The sequence below is a fragment of the Lissotriton helveticus genome, chromosome 7 (genome assembly GCF_964261635.1).
Source record: "Lissotriton helveticus chromosome 7, aLisHel1.1, whole genome shotgun sequence".
NCBI lineage: Eukaryota > Metazoa > Chordata > Amphibia > Caudata > Salamandridae > Lissotriton > Lissotriton helveticus.
Genome location: NC_136068.1, coordinates 143,782,083 through 143,797,666, shown reverse-complemented (window position 1 = coordinate 143,797,666; position 15,584 = coordinate 143,782,083). Strand labels below are relative to the sequence as shown.

At 47.7% G+C, this 15,584-nt stretch overlaps 1 protein-coding gene across 9 annotated transcripts in view; it reads right to left on the bottom strand.

Annotated features, from left to right (window-relative positions):
- The window catches only part of MAPRE1 (microtubule associated protein RP/EB family member 1), a 121,127-nt gene that overhangs the window by 91,973 nt on the left and 13,570 nt on the right, over nucleotides 1–15,584 (bottom strand). The gene's annotated exons all lie outside the window — the stretch shown is intronic.

Genomic DNA, 15,584 nt, shown 5'->3' with positions numbered 1-15,584 from the left:
GTGATTTTTCCATGCTTTCAGCCTGAATGTGATGGGGCATTGCCAAGAGTAATGTGATTTTTTACCTCTTCACATAGGTTAGAGTACTGCTGTATCGGAAGTTATTCAAGAGCAAGCTAATATGAGACTATAAATATTAGTTTCTTGGTTTTAATTCAAGCAAGTTATGTGGTGCTTTTATGTTGTGTTAAAATAAAGGGAAAAATGGCTGGATGTGAGAAAATGGGGGGTAGTGACAAAGTAAAATTTGAAGTTATCGAAAAAAAGAAAAATCGATTCGAGTAGTTTCTAACTCCAAACTGTTTATTGGTTATCAGAGCCTTCGATGTCTGTAAGCAACGTTATATACAAGAACCATACACCCCACCTCTCTACCTTTCAGTTTTTTTAATCCTGTAAAAGAACGCTGTAATAAAAACTCTTAATCCGCCCTCCCCTTTTTTGAAAGATGGCATATTGGTAAAACCGATACAGTCAGTCAATGAAGTAAATGGTGAATAAATAATCAGCCAAATTCAACCCGAATATTTCATTGCATACACGTGTATGTTAAAATGTAAAAATGTAATTAATTGAAAGAGAATGAAAGAATTATTGGCAAGCCAATCGGTCAAGCCCCTTCACCAATCCAATGCATAACCAGGTAGGAGATCGGAGAGAACCGGTCTGACTGGCTCCCAGAACGGATTGTGCCCAAGGTGATTTTCAAAAACTGACAATTTCAACCCACAAAGGAACAAAAAACTACTGGCGCCAGGACAAAGGACCTGGAGCCTCCTTCTGAGCCTTCAAATTTTGACAGCACTGGCTAATTGGTACACTTTTTGGTCTACAGTTTTGTTTTGACTATTTTCTGTGGTCGAAGGAAATCTGGTATAGTCTACTTGCATCGGCGTCCATGTGAGCGTTAGAACGATCTTTTAAGAAATGTTCTCCCTCTCACGGTTCTGGAACTAGGGAGATTTGAAGTCCAACAGTTTGTTTAACTTTTTCCTAGTAGAAAGGATGTCTGTTCAGCACCACCTATCTCCAGCGTGTTCCCTCTAACATGTATTGAGCTGGAGTACAGTGTGCAGACTTCGAGTTCAGCCTTCCTCTTTATCCTATTATGTAGCTTTAGAAAGCCTACTAGACAAGCATTGGCATAGCCGCCCCGCCCCCCCTCCCCTCTTTCCAAACTCCCAGGAAACGCCCACCACCCCCCAGGCATGCCACTCCCTCAAGAATATATCCGTTCGTGGCCACCTAGTGCATCCATCATGTTCCATGACCCTCACATCATATTTCTTATAATCAAAGGAGCTAATATTGGGACAAATGTTTTATAATGCATGAACATAAACGTGAAATGGACAAATCACATGGTTCTATTTTGAATGTTTATAAAGTACAGTTATTTGCAAAGCTCGTTCAGGACCCGATTTACGGAGGGAATCAACACATGTGGCGGGACCTTTAAACTGAAGTTTCTCATTGCAGAGGTCTGGTAACTAGTGAGGGGTCCCACTGCCAGGTGCGGCATCAGAGGCACTCTGTGAATCGGGCCTGACCATCTCTGATGCCACGGCTTAAAAAATAGAAGTCTCAACTTTACAGGCGTGCTGATATGCAGAGAAAAAAATTGCACAAAACAGGGGGGGGTCAAAATTCTTTGAAAGTGTTACAAAAAACAAACAAGCATTTACAATGCAACGGTTTCGCCTTTGGAAAAGTTAGAGCTATTGGCATTGTAAATGACAATTTTTTTATTTATGTGTTCGTTTTGAAAACCGATAAATAAATGGCATTGTCATTTACAATGCCAATAGCTTAATCTCTCGCAAATGCCACACACACCCACACCGAGCCCCCCCACACAGATCCCCTCCACACAGAGCCCCCCCCCACACACACACAGGGCCCCCCCACACACACCCACGGTGCACAGCAAGTGGCACATAACCTTCATTCTACCCAGAATCAGCAGCAAAGTACCAAGAGTGATGCACAACCCTTACTCAGGCCACCGCCGGCAGCATGGCACTCCCTGCTACCTACAACCCTCACCCTTGCCTTTCCTGGTAGGAGGGCACTGCAGGGTGCAATACAACAATCGCCCTGGGCATCATCCTCTACATTTAGAGCGCAAGTGAAATGTACCCCGCGCCCAGGCCCTTCATAGACCGAAAAAAAAGGAGAAACATTTCTCGGCGCTATAGCCGGGCCAGCAGAGCAAGTGGCAAAAATGCGTATGCATACAAACGTGCATGTACACATGCATATTCATGATATAGGTGAGCAGGTGTAAAAATATATATGTACGTGTATACGAATGTACAAATCTAGTACTTTGTGTGGCTATGCAAGTGTGTATAGGTGTACGTGTCTCCTCTATCTCCAACTGCAGCCGTGAAACACGCCCTTTCACCCCAACTCTACAGATCATAATATAGAAAGGGTTTGGATTCTCGTGCACACGTTAGTGCATCTGAAATAGAACAATGTAAACGTATCAAAGAATGCAGGCTGTGAATGCATGGCAATGACTCCGGTGACACACTTCTCTAGTGCAGCGTCTCCTGCACAGATGTCCCTTCTCAGCACCCTGGTTTACACAGTGGTGAACGGTGAGCAGCGGCTCGAAGGCGCGCCATGGTCTGTTCCAAGAGAGAGTTTCATAGACACTCTCACTTTACAGAGACAAGCAGGGTGGGGTGCTTGGTCCCGGACTACTTACCACCTCGCGAGGCAGAACCCCCACCCCCGAGGCATAACCTGTAATGTACTCTCATCTGAAGGCCTTAAAAGCGAGCAGCACGCTGCACATTACAGCAGACGAGGGAGCTAGGGAAGGCGATGGGGACGAAAGAGGAGGAGAGAGTGGGAAGAGGGAGAGCGCGCCCAGCGCGGGGAAATGAAAAGGTAGAAGGGGAGAGAGAGGGAAGAGCGAAACATAGAGGAATGTTGAGGGGTAGAGAGGTGATAGAGGAGAAACATGGTGAACAATGGAGATAGGTCGACAGAGGGAGAAGATGGCGGAGGTGCGGGCGGGGGCGAAGGGTGAGAGGGGCCACGACCTCGAGAAGCGAATCCCTGGGCCTCGCAGAGCCCAGGGGGCACACCGCGCAACTTTTAAGCCTTTTTCAGCAAACACCGGACGGAGCCCTGTAGCAGGCGAGGCTGCGCGCCAAGAAAAAACACGGTGGGCGCTGAAAAGGGGAGCGAGAGTGCCTCGTATTTGTTTATCCCCGCATCCCTGCCTCCCTTTTCACATTCATTTGAATAGCTTTCAAGCTCCGAGATGGAAGCGCGCCTCCTGCCCCCTATTTCAGCGGCAGCGTCCTGGCAACAGAGCAATTTTCTATCATCAGCGATAAATGGCGTCGAGCAGAACATTCTGATAACAAGGCAGCGATACAGCGGGGCCCTAAACGTTGAGTACAAAGGAGATGAGCTGGCACACAAGAGAGGGCAGAGCCTACCCCAGCTGTCTCTCAGCTGGTACCTGCACCCTCGTCCCATCCACACAACCGTACCTCGGGCTGCTGTCTCCTGACAGTTTCTCCCCTGCGGAACCTGTGGAACGGACGGCGGGAGGGGGCGGGAGTGGACACGGACGGCGGGAGGGGGCGGGAGTGGACACGGACGGCGGGAGGGGGCGGGAGTGGACACGGACGCCGGGAGAGGGCGGGAGTGGACACGGACGGCGGGAGGGGGCGGGAGTGGACACGGACGGCGGGAGGGGGCGGGAGAGGACACGGACGGCGGGAAACGTGCACAGGACAGCGAGGGGGGGGGGGCGGAAAGGCACACGGAGGGGGCGGGAATGGACAGCGCATCAGTGAAAGGGGAGGGAACGGGAAAAAACGTAACTCCGCCCTGGGAAAAAATCTCGGGAACGCCCCCGAATCTGGTCCGGCCTTGACGGACAGATCTCTGTTCCAATGGCTAGCCTCCATTTATGGAGCTAGCCAATGGGACAGGGGGGCGTATTCCAGAGTCCTTACTAAAATCAAGAGATTTCTCTGGAGGCGGAGCTAAGAGCTCCGCCCTCCAGCGAAACCTAAAAAGCAGTTGCATTCAAAGACTGCTGCAAACCAAACTGCAATTAAATATGTAGAACTAAACACCTGCTAGACATTCCAAAACTGTTTAAATCTCACTCAACAAAACCCCCAACCCTGTAATCACACCAGACCAATCAAATGCTTTTGCATATTAAATTTACTACTTTTTTGTAGAAGCAAAAAAAAAAAAAAAACAGCTTGACAAACCAGGGGACACATGCATCAATGTTCAAGGTTTTGTTTCGTACATAACTTTCCTCTTGCTGAAAACACTACATTTTCAACAATTCTTTACAATTAAGGGTGCTGAAGGCCCACGCTCACGAATCATTACCTCTCCTGACGTTCCATGATAATAAATGGAATACCGCACTGTGCCCATCTATATATGCGCTTTATAACTGGATGTTTTCCCCGTGAAGCTGGTAGACTATATATGTATACAGTAAGCATTCCTTTATTTGTATTACATCAGCTACTAAACATAAGCAATACAATATACTGTATACAACAACAATTGTGATAATCAAAACAGTAATGATCGAAATAAACTAAATTAGCAACACGCGGTTGGATGAAAAAAAAAAAAAAAACACGCAAGAATGCTTGAGAATGGAAACCATTTAAAATGTTTACTACTTAAAATGGACACCGTTAAAAAGGATATAACAATAAAATACTGCCATTAAAACACTTCAGCACTCAAGTATACCAGCTTATTCATTAATACGATAAGTCACGAAAGAGTAAAGGTCAATGCACTAAATAGGCATCATGCGAAAATGCAAGAGACAACAAGGCCACCAAAAAAATAATTGGGCTGAGACTGGTCTATGACCTTAAAATAAGAGGGCCCAAGTGAAGTGCTTTGTGCAGTAAACTGCACGTTGTTAAAAATAGGTTGCCAACGTGAGGGTGGGTTAAAACTAACATTCTGTTGTCTAATGCATGGCTGCTTAACTTTCCAAGCTTCATAGATGTAAGAGGATACTGGGTTGAAAGGAAAATGGTAATGTCTGCTTTTTAAAGGTGCCAAAGGAATCTCATCACGAACAAAGATTAGGGGCATAGCTGCATAGAGTGCATGAGTCTCAATGCCACCTAGCAAGCAGGGACTGATGGAATAGGGTGGAGGTCAACCAGTTCCGTGTAAAGGACTTTACAGGCAGGCATCCCAGCCTGAATTTTATATGCAATGCTCTTTATTAGTGAAAATATGTGATAGATATGGTTCTCAAAACCGAATGTGGGTTTAAATATCCGCAGAATGAAGAGTTTTACATGGAGCTGGTCGGAGATCCACGAAAATAATGGTTCCCCTTCAGTCTATCCATGATTTAGGGTATTTTTTTAACCTCCCAACAAAACAATCGGGTCATAAAATGGGTAACAATTTAATAGCCCAGGTACTAAGTAAATGGCAGGCTAGATCTGTGAAAGTCAACTGAAATCTTTCACAGGTCGGCACGTTTCCTGGAGAGGATTCAGAGTTGGCAGGGTTATTTTTTGTGAAACTTGCAATGCTAACAATTTCCTTTGGGGCTTGTAAAAATGCGGAAGGAAGTTAGTGTGTTATTGTGAAAAGCACTGCACAGAGAATGGGGGGCTGATACTTTACAGCAATACAAGCTTCAATCATAGTACTAGTTAGTCTATCTAAACAGATTGCCAGAAGGCTTGAAAACTGTATTGTGTCATGGGGAAATTATGACAGCAGTTGGGGGCTTGAAAGAGAACGTGTGACTATTCACAGAACTCACTAGCCAAACCACAATGACCATAAAAAGGTCTGCTCTCACAAAGGTGGCAATTAGCTAGGATTTGGGATTAGGACATTGTGAAGCTGAGTGTCTGGTTACTTAAGTAACTTCAGGTACAGGAATTTCTTCCACTATCAATCCACATAAGCTGGCTGTGAGAAAGTGCCATCTTTCTTGCATGGTATGCCCCCACATTTTGCTGAAGTGCTTTGAGTGTGCCCTGGGCTCCTGCCAACCAGGTGCCCAGGGCCTGTGTTCCTTCCCTAAAACTGTATTGAAGCTGAAACCCAATTGGCATCTCTGGCCACATGTCAGCCCCTGGTAAATGGTACCATGGGTACCCAGGGCATTGTGACCAGAGAAGACCCCTAAAGGCTGCAGCACTTATTGTGCCACCCTTAGGGGCCCTGCACCCTGACACACACAGCCTTTGCAGGCTGAGTGTCCTGGTGCAGAACTAAACCAAGTGTGTGTACCATGCCCACCAACCCACTGCCCTGGCATACATAAGTCACATCTCTAGCTGGGTGCCCTATGCCAGTGGTGTGGGCACAGGTGCGTGAGCCCTGTGCCCCTACAGTACCCAGGTCCATTCCTGGACACTGTAAGTGCAGTGATGCCATTAAGAGTATATGGTGCTGGGAGGTTGTCATTACGAACTCCACAGCACCATAATGGCTACACTGAAAACTGAAAAGTTTGATATCAAACTTCTCAGCACATTAAACCCACACGGGTGCCAGTGTGGGTTTTAATGTAAGATGCACTACAGAGGGCATCTTAGAGATGCCCCCTGAAACCTAACCTACAATCCACGTCCTGTCTGCGAGGCTGCCACACGGCAGACATGTTGCTGGACTCCTGGGTGGAGAGCCCCCACTCTCCTGGGCCTGCAACAATACACATCCTGGGCGAGGTGCTAGGTCTCCTCCCAAAGGATGGACTGGGGAAGCTATAAAAGGCGTGCCGCCTTTGGGAGCTTCTCCGGGCCAGTTGCTGTACTCAGCAACTGGCCCCCACCAGTTCTGGCCCCCACTGTGGCGGGAAACCCTATGCTAGGAAGGGGGGTGTGCGAGCCTGTGCCAACTCCACACCTCAGGTGGGAGAGGAGAGATTAAGCACGACTCTGGGCTGCTGCCATCTTGTAGATGGGGAGCCCTACCCAATCACAGCTAGGCTCCTGCCCCCTCCCACAGGAGAGGAGCAGGTCAGGGGTGTACCCATTCCAGGACAGAGACCTATTGGTCCCTACCCTACCTATAAACGCCCCAAATTTAGTATTTAGGGGCACCCTGAACCTTCCTTCCTCAGATCCCGAATTCGACACAAGAAAGAAGACCAAGAAGAAGACCTGCGGTACAGCTGCTAACAAGAGGACACTAACTGACTTGGCCCCAGCCCTACCGGCCTGTTGATCCTTGAACCTGCTCAATCCCGGCGTCTCCTGTGGACAGCAACCTCGAGGTGATAAAATGTGTGCCATTGGGTTGGATAATAGGGACATCTACTTGCAGGCTAGAAGCCCAGCTGGAAGTGAAGTATTAAAGTGAGACAGTATTTATACAAAGTAGTAACATCAAATTATGTATGGTACACAATAACAGGTTAGATCACATTATGTAGACAAGCGATGCGCGCTCTGTGATGGGGGAGGGCCATTAAAAGGTAGGGGGCAGAGTGGAGCCTGTGAGAACTCGCAGCGGAGATCAAAGGAAGGGTGGGAGGGACATTGGCCAGGCAGCATATGGGGGTGGTGAGGGGGTGTGCAGCTTGGTGAGCTGAATGCTTGTGGCAGCAGAGGCGGAGCGCGCACGAAGTGTTGTGTGGCAAATGGAAGCTGTGCACAATAAGCGTGGTTCTGCTCACATGCACTGTACCCGATCCGCACTTTGGGTGCACTTTTGAAAGCCCTTGCTTTAATCTCGCCAAAGCATCCTTAACGGGATGGTTTCAGCGAGACCTAAAAACGGATATTGCGCTCCACTAGAAGCCAGAGGCCCCACTATCAACCACTAAGTGGAAGAGAGTTATGGACTGGTTCATGATCAGGACGCAGCTGGTCTACAAGGCCAGGGAATATCCCCAAACATGCAAAAATATGGTGTACGTGAACAGAATAGAGGTATTAAAAAGACTACTATTCTCAACTTAGATACTGAAATCCAGACATAATGGACTGGGGTTGTTACCTGGACAAGATGCCACAATCTACAAACAACGACTGGTTGAGAGGGAGGGGGGATTTGAGGGCACTGGGGTTATGTGGCGCCGCGGCTAGGGCGACTGTTTCCGGAATCTGAGGATCCCGGTTCGATCCCCAGCACCAGATTAGCCCAGCACCATGTGACTCTGGGCAATAGCTTGCTTAATTTTCCCGACGGCCCCCAGCGCCTAGAGACCCTTACGGGTGATGGTGCGCTTTACAAATGTGGATTATTATGATTTTATATATACACATATATACATATATACATATACACATATATACATATACATATACATATACATACATTTCTCAACATACCGTGCATCACTAAGCTTGTTTTTATACATTCAGAAACACACATCTGCTTTGCTGCTTGTGACCAACAGAGTTCAATAGCTGTTGAAATGCTTATTTGGTGCAAGAATCCCACCTTAGCCCTGTCTGATTCTATGCAGACTCCCATCACTTCTGCGCTTCCAAGATTTTAGGCCAGGGAAGCTTTGTTGATAATGGGGTGTAGGGTGGGATTGGCAAGGCTGAACAAGACGCCAAAGGTGTAGACGTGTAATGTTTATGCTCAGATTTGAACGATAGATTTCAAGCACAATGAAACCTGTGATGACATCAAGTTAAAACGAATTCCAATCTTGGCATGTCAGATTTGTCAGCCGAGCCGGGTGCTTCCTTTAGGACTTCAAGTTGAGGTCCTTTTCGAGTGGAGGACAATATAGTAAATAAGGCATAGCAACTCATCTGGTAGCCAAGAGCTCACCTTCGAAACAGTTCCAAGGAATAGGTGTTGAAAAAAGGGTAAGGGATGAGCCATTATAATGCGGATAGACAGCTACTATATGTACAGCCGGTCACAAAACAAACTTAGAGGCAGGGGACTAGAGTGTTGTCCCAGCAAATAAACAGCGGAGCCATTTTTACAGGAAGAATGGTGTAATGAACAGCAATACAAAGTGACACTATTATAAATAGTTAGATAAACTACATTCAGATGTGTGAAGCATTGAGTAGTTTAGTTCAAGGATAGCATGCTATACAGATTGAGTATCTAGACACATTTAAAAGACGACCATCTGGGTTGACTGGAGCGCTATTGAATGACTGATCCCTAGGCCTTCAATGAGAACGTGCAGGGTATACAAAAAGTGGGTTTAAGCGTGTGGAGGTAGTTTACACAATGGATTATCAGTGCATACTCTCCACAGACTATATGGATGCTTTTTTCCAGTGAAAGGACAATTGGGCCTTTGGTTAGTGCAATGGAAATGTTCAATTGACTGGTTTGCATGGTCAGCAGGAACATAAGTACAACATTTAGTGAATTGTTGTCTTACATAGACATGATTATGGCTATATTAATCTTGCATGTGATTCTGTATATCCGTTTCCTGGTTGCAGTTTTGAAAGTTTTGCTAGTATGGAGAAGTCCAAGTGAATCAGTCTCTTAGCTTACTACGTTTTGGTGTTGTGACTCACTTCATGGCATTGAATTTATACTTTGAAATCTTACGCCTATGTGTTGAAGAGGAGCAAGAGGCAGTAGTGATTCAGTAATAGACTTGGACATGAAAAACAAGATAGAATCTGCACAATGGAAACTACAATTTGAAGTAGAAGGTCAAGAGCACAGCTAACTGTATGTTCTGAATTGTAAAAGTCGTTACTACAGGTTAAGTTTATATTAAAAGATTCAGAGTGAATGTATTAAGACAAAAAAGTGCTTTCCAGAATTTTTATAATGGCCTTTTAAAATACAGCCTATGACATGGATATAAATGCATACTCAACACAAAGGTCCAGCACACTTGGTTTCGTTCAGAGTTCTGTAAAAGTGATTAATCTAGTACAAACTTTGTAATTTCTATTTTCAAAACAAAATCAGACCGCACAGTCTTTTTAATCTTGTCAACAAAAAAAGTCACCAATAAAGAATTTGATCGATCAACTCGGCTTAATTGCAGATTGTTTTTGAAGGCGAAATTACAAATGTTTGTACTAGATTAATCCCTTTTACAGAACTCTGACCGAAACCAAGTGTGCTGGACCTTTGTGTGGTATATGGAATTTTGAGATACGACGGATCTTAGGAGATTTAGGGGTATTGGATCTCCGGTCCCTAGCACAGTGTGCATTTAGATATAAATTACTCCATTAAGGATAGGTGCAATTTGTCTATGCCTCAATTCCTGTTCTATCTGTATTATACATTCATAATACAAATGCATACTGTTCAAGGTGGTGTGGACCAAGTACACAAATGATGGAAAGAATTAACATGAAGGGTTTAGAATCCCACCAAAAAGATCCAAGATGATTTGAGATACAGCCAACACCTTTCTGAGGCACAGCTACTTGAATAATATAAATAACGTGCAGCATATTTTATTCTAATAAATTCTAATTATGTTTTAAGAAAAGGAAATGGAGGACATATAAAGAGATGGATACAGATAAACGGGACAGAAAAATTAAGACTAACCGCACTTAAACGTACAATGCCAGCTGCATTATCAACTACATTTTCTTTCTGTGGTGCATGTATCTGCCGGATAACAGCCGTCAAAACAAAAAATAAAATTTACAACATACAACCTCAAAGACAATGGCAAGAGACTAACTTTTTAGAAATAAGGTCAAACTATTAAATAATGATTATAGAGGACACCGAAGGAACATTGTAGGAAACTGATTACATGGAGTGGGTGACAACCCACCCCGGGGAATAATCACAACCCTCATCAGTGTGAGCCATCAAAGTAACAACATTAACCGTTAGTGGCACAAGCTATCTATTGTGATAGATTGAACGCACAAAATAGAACTTTGCTGAGAAGCACAATCCCTCACACACCAACCGGTGGCATGTTTAGTTATCGGGCTGTGGTCCTCATCGGGCTGGCTCTGCAATGCTGGATAGGCTCATCAAGGGAGCTCTATGCACAGTTCTTCGCAGAATGGCCTGAGAGTCCGAAGTGACTCAATGTGTATTTGAGGTAGACTGGCCAAGTAGGCGAGGAAAAAAATAAAAAGAATACATTGGACTAAAGCACTCCCTTGAAGAGACTTTTAACCATAGGGAGCCTATGCCAAGCGAAATCACTTTTTTAGGATAGAGCCCCTCTTGTAAAGTAGGCACCAGAATGACTACCCTGATGAATATGAGGTAGGAAATATGTTGACCAACGTTTGATCTTCTAGGACATCTTTCCCATGAGGAGCCTGCTTTTTAGGATTCGCCTGAGCCAGTGCATGGAATGCTCTGGTGAGACATTTAGTGAGTGGGGCTTTAAAAAGCAGACCACAGCTTTTTGGGTGGCATAGAGCGGGCGGTAACACGCACAGGGAAAAGCAGAGGCGCCATCTGGCTTTCCTCTCACTCTCCCAAGTGCGCGCGCCTCGCCTCTTTGCACATATATGCCCTTCAGCAGTCACCTCCCTGCTTTTGGATGCACTCATGTGTTTCCCACTTGAGGACCCCTCCACCTGCCAGCCAGGCTTGATCACGCACTGGTAGCTCAGCGCGCCTCTTTCAGGTAGCAGCACTGCCCTCAGACGCTGCAGCTCAGTTTCCCCTTGGAAGCATGTGAGGCAGCTGGAGTCCGTGCTGCCCAATCCTCCCTCTGTCTACCGACTCGCAGGCACAGAATCGCGCCAGATTTAACCATCATTTCCCGTCAAAGCCTTACCCCTCGCAGCTCTTATTCATACGTTTCCCCCTTGAGAGGACCCCTCCCCCTGCCAGCCAGGCTTGATCACGCACTGGAGGCTCAGCGCACCTCTTTTGCCTACGACTCGCAGACACAGTGCCAGATTTAACCATCATTTCCAGTCAAACCCTTACCCCTCGCAGTTCTTCTGCATCTTCTGTGCTCACTGAGTCACTGGCACCACAGTCCCAGCTTCACACCCTCCTCTGGTTTATGCCCACCCTCTTGCCCCTAACACAACGTCAGTCGCAGCTTTAGCCGCCTCTGGTCTCATGCCTGTGTCCACCCACCCACCCTCCCTCCTGCCATCTCACTCACTGGTACCCCCCAGGCAGCATTACTTGCCCCTCAGTCCTGCTCTCTTCTGAGCCCCGTGTCTGCCAGGTTCTCTTTAAACACATTCACTGCTTTGATTTCCTGCACAAGCTGTGAGGCTGCACAGTGCGAGGGATTATCACATACAGCCAAACACAGACCATCTTTGCGCCCTTCAAGGAGCTTGGGAGATGCCCTCTTACTCTGCTATTTCAAGGTCGCCCTTTAAGTTAAAGAGGCTTCATAAAAGGCAATTGTTTCCAAGTGCAAGAGAGAGGAAGTGTATTCGTCTCTCATGGACTTGCAAACAATCGCGTTTCATCTAGCCTCTCCCTGCATGCTCACTCTTCCATCTCTCTCCTCGGATGCAGATTGTATTTCTATTTGTAGTATTTTTACAGCATACGCTGCTTGTATGCTTTCGTTGGCTGCACTGGAGTTCGACAGGGGGATGGTCCTTTTATGCTTTCGTTGGCTGCACTGGAGTTAGACAGGGGGATGGTCTGCAGGGTGTCTCCCAAGGGTCGCTAGTATCCATGTTAATCAGCCACGACCTCTTTTCTAAGCAGTACTCACTTGTGAGCGAGTTTAAAAAGTTCAGTTTTCACTGGTTTTCTGGAGCGCCTGTAGTTTTATGTCTATAGTATACTGTTATACTGTTATTCATGCAGTCTGATTTAGCGCACATTTTATCCAACGGTGCTAGAGCTCTTTACAATGAAACGCAGCATTACATGAGACATAAGCAATTACACGTAATCATTGCATCATCGCGTTCGTTCCACCCACCCATAACACGCTAAGCAGCCAGGCACCGTTACTTTGCAGCACTCAGTCAAGAGTATTCTTGTCGTAATTTGGCACTTTACAAAACATATTGAGTTCATAAACAGACACACCCTCACACTCTCCTGCGCACCCCAGTCCTGTACTAAGGTTACAAGTGACTTGGCACCTGCCTTTTAGAGGTTCTTGCATCCACCCAAATCTGGCCTGGCACTGGTTCATCCCAGCCTGGCACACACCGGGTGATCTCCGCACCTCCTTCTAGACCCCAGCTCACTACTGTTTGCAGTCAGTCACCCACCCCTCACTGGCACTCACCCTTCACCCCTCTGCCAGGGGCGAGGAGTGACTGCCAGGCCAGGGGGGTGAAGGGGTAGTGCCATGGAGGTGAGACTAAAGAGTCAGGATGGTAAATGGGGAGAGCCAGGGAGGGGAAGGTTGAGTGCAAGGGGCGAAGGGTAGCTGCCAGGCCAGGGGGGTGAAGGGTGAGTGCCAAGGGTGCGAGTAGTGAATGCCAGGAGGGACATGGGTGAATATCAAGGAGATGAAGGATATGTGCCAGGGAGGGGAAGGGTGAGTGCCAGGGAGGGGAAGGGTGCGTGCCAGGGGCGAGGAGTGACTTTCAGGCCACTCACCCTTCTCCCTCTCTGGCACTCAGCATTGACTCTCCGTGACACTCAACTGTCACCTCCCTGACTCACCCTCGACCCTCCTGGTACTCATACTTCCCCCTCCCTGGCACATATCCATCTCCTTGACATTCACCCATGTTCCTCCTGGCATTCACTACTCGCCCCCTTGGCACTCACCCGTCACCTCCATGGCACTAGCCCTTCACCCCTTACACTCAACCTTCCCCCTCCCTGGTACTCCCCATTTACCATCCTGACTCTTTAGTCTCACCTCCATGGCACTCACCCTTCATCCCCCTGACCTGGCACTCAACCTTCTCCTCCGTGGCACTAGCCCTTCACTCCCCTGGTCTGGCAGCCACCACTCACCCCTGACACTCTTACTTGCCCTTCTCGGCACTCATCCTTCCCCCTCCCTGACCCTCACCCTTGACCCCTCCTGACTTACGTCACATCTCCCTGGCACTCACTTCTCACTCTGGCACTCACCCTTCACCCCCCTGGCCTGACAGTCACCCTTGTCCCTCCTGGCATTCAATCCTCACCTCCCTGGCACTCACCCTTGACCCTCCTGGCACAAGCCCGGTTTCCCCCAAAAACAAAAAACAACAAGCATTGGCATAGCCAATAGGTCTCGCCTCTGGGACCTTATAAGTGTTTAGCCACGCAACAGTTGATGTTGTTGCACCAAGGATATTGTGCTGCATAACTACTTCTATCTCACTTGGATTACGCCATTGCCCTCCATGCCGGAACCCCTGGATACATACTTAAAAAGCTCCAGGTGGTCCAGAATGCAGCCGCCAGACTGCTATTGGGCATTTCAGCGAGGAACAGTGTGGCTCTCCAATTACGATCTCTTCACTGGCTTCCTGTCACTGACAGGGTCAGGTTCAAATCTTTGGTTTTGGCCCATCGTGCTCTCCATGGCTTTGGCCCACTATCTTCAGAGGCACTTTTCCTTTTACTGTCCGTCGCGTGCGCTCCGATCTATGTCCCTGCGCCTGGCTCGGGTTCCACACTTTAAGCTTCAGAGGGTGGGCGGTAGCTCTTTTGTAGTGAAGGCTAACGCAGCCTGGAATGCCCTCCCCCTTGCTTTGCGGTCCATTCAGAACCCAGCTGTGTTCAAAAGGAAATTTATGACTCACTTCTTTGTTTGCTGGACTCTCCTTGCACCCCCTCTGGCATCTCGCCGGGACACTCACGAGTATCCGTGCGCGCTACAAGTGGTTAGAACATAACATAAGATCCCAAAAGCGAGACCTACTGGCCATACCAATGCTGGTATATCTTTTCACATAGGCTCCTAATGATTAAAAGTACCTGTAAAAAAAAAAAAAAAAAAAAAAGGGGGGGGATCCATTAGCCACCAGTTGGTGGGTGAAAGCTTCTGCTCCGCAATAAAGCTTCACTTGATGACCCATTTTTTTGCATTCAACCTATAACAATAGAGGGGGGAGTGGCTTGGCAGAGCAGCGGGATGGCCACACTTAAGACCGGCTCCGCCAGCCGGGTAATTAATCCGACAGAAATCCGTCACACCAGCGCAAGTTCGAGAGCTCAACAGTGCGATACCGTCCGCAATACTTACAGGTGGTAGGAGACTATCTACGCGAGGTGGCCGCTGGCTGCGGGGTGGCTATAGACGATCTGAGAGAGAGCGGCCTGCTGCCCTGGCTGCCGGACCGAGCCCTCGATTTTGGTGTCCCCGGGCGCGCCTCTTACCAGCTGCTGTAGACCTGCGGAGGAGTCCAGAAGAAACAGGAGGCATAACGAAGAGCAGGGCGGCGTAGGGGCCCGGCGAAGACAGCAGGACCTCCCAGTTGGGTGCCTGTAGTGAAGCGGAGGCGGCGGAAGGACACGACTGTGAAACCCAGAGCTGCTGTGGCGTACAGAGGCGTGTGAGACTGGGCGCCCGTACAAATTCACAGGTACCACTGGGAATAACAGGGGAGGGGTGACTGACTGCACCTGCGGAGCTGGGGGCCAGGACCCATGGACAGTTAACCTGGAGCCGGCTGCCCGGTGGGATTTGAAGCGTGCACTCTTCGGATCTAGCCAATCAGCAAAATAACCGAGGAGTAAGCAGAACTTGCTGCAGAATGCAGAGTAGCCCTCCT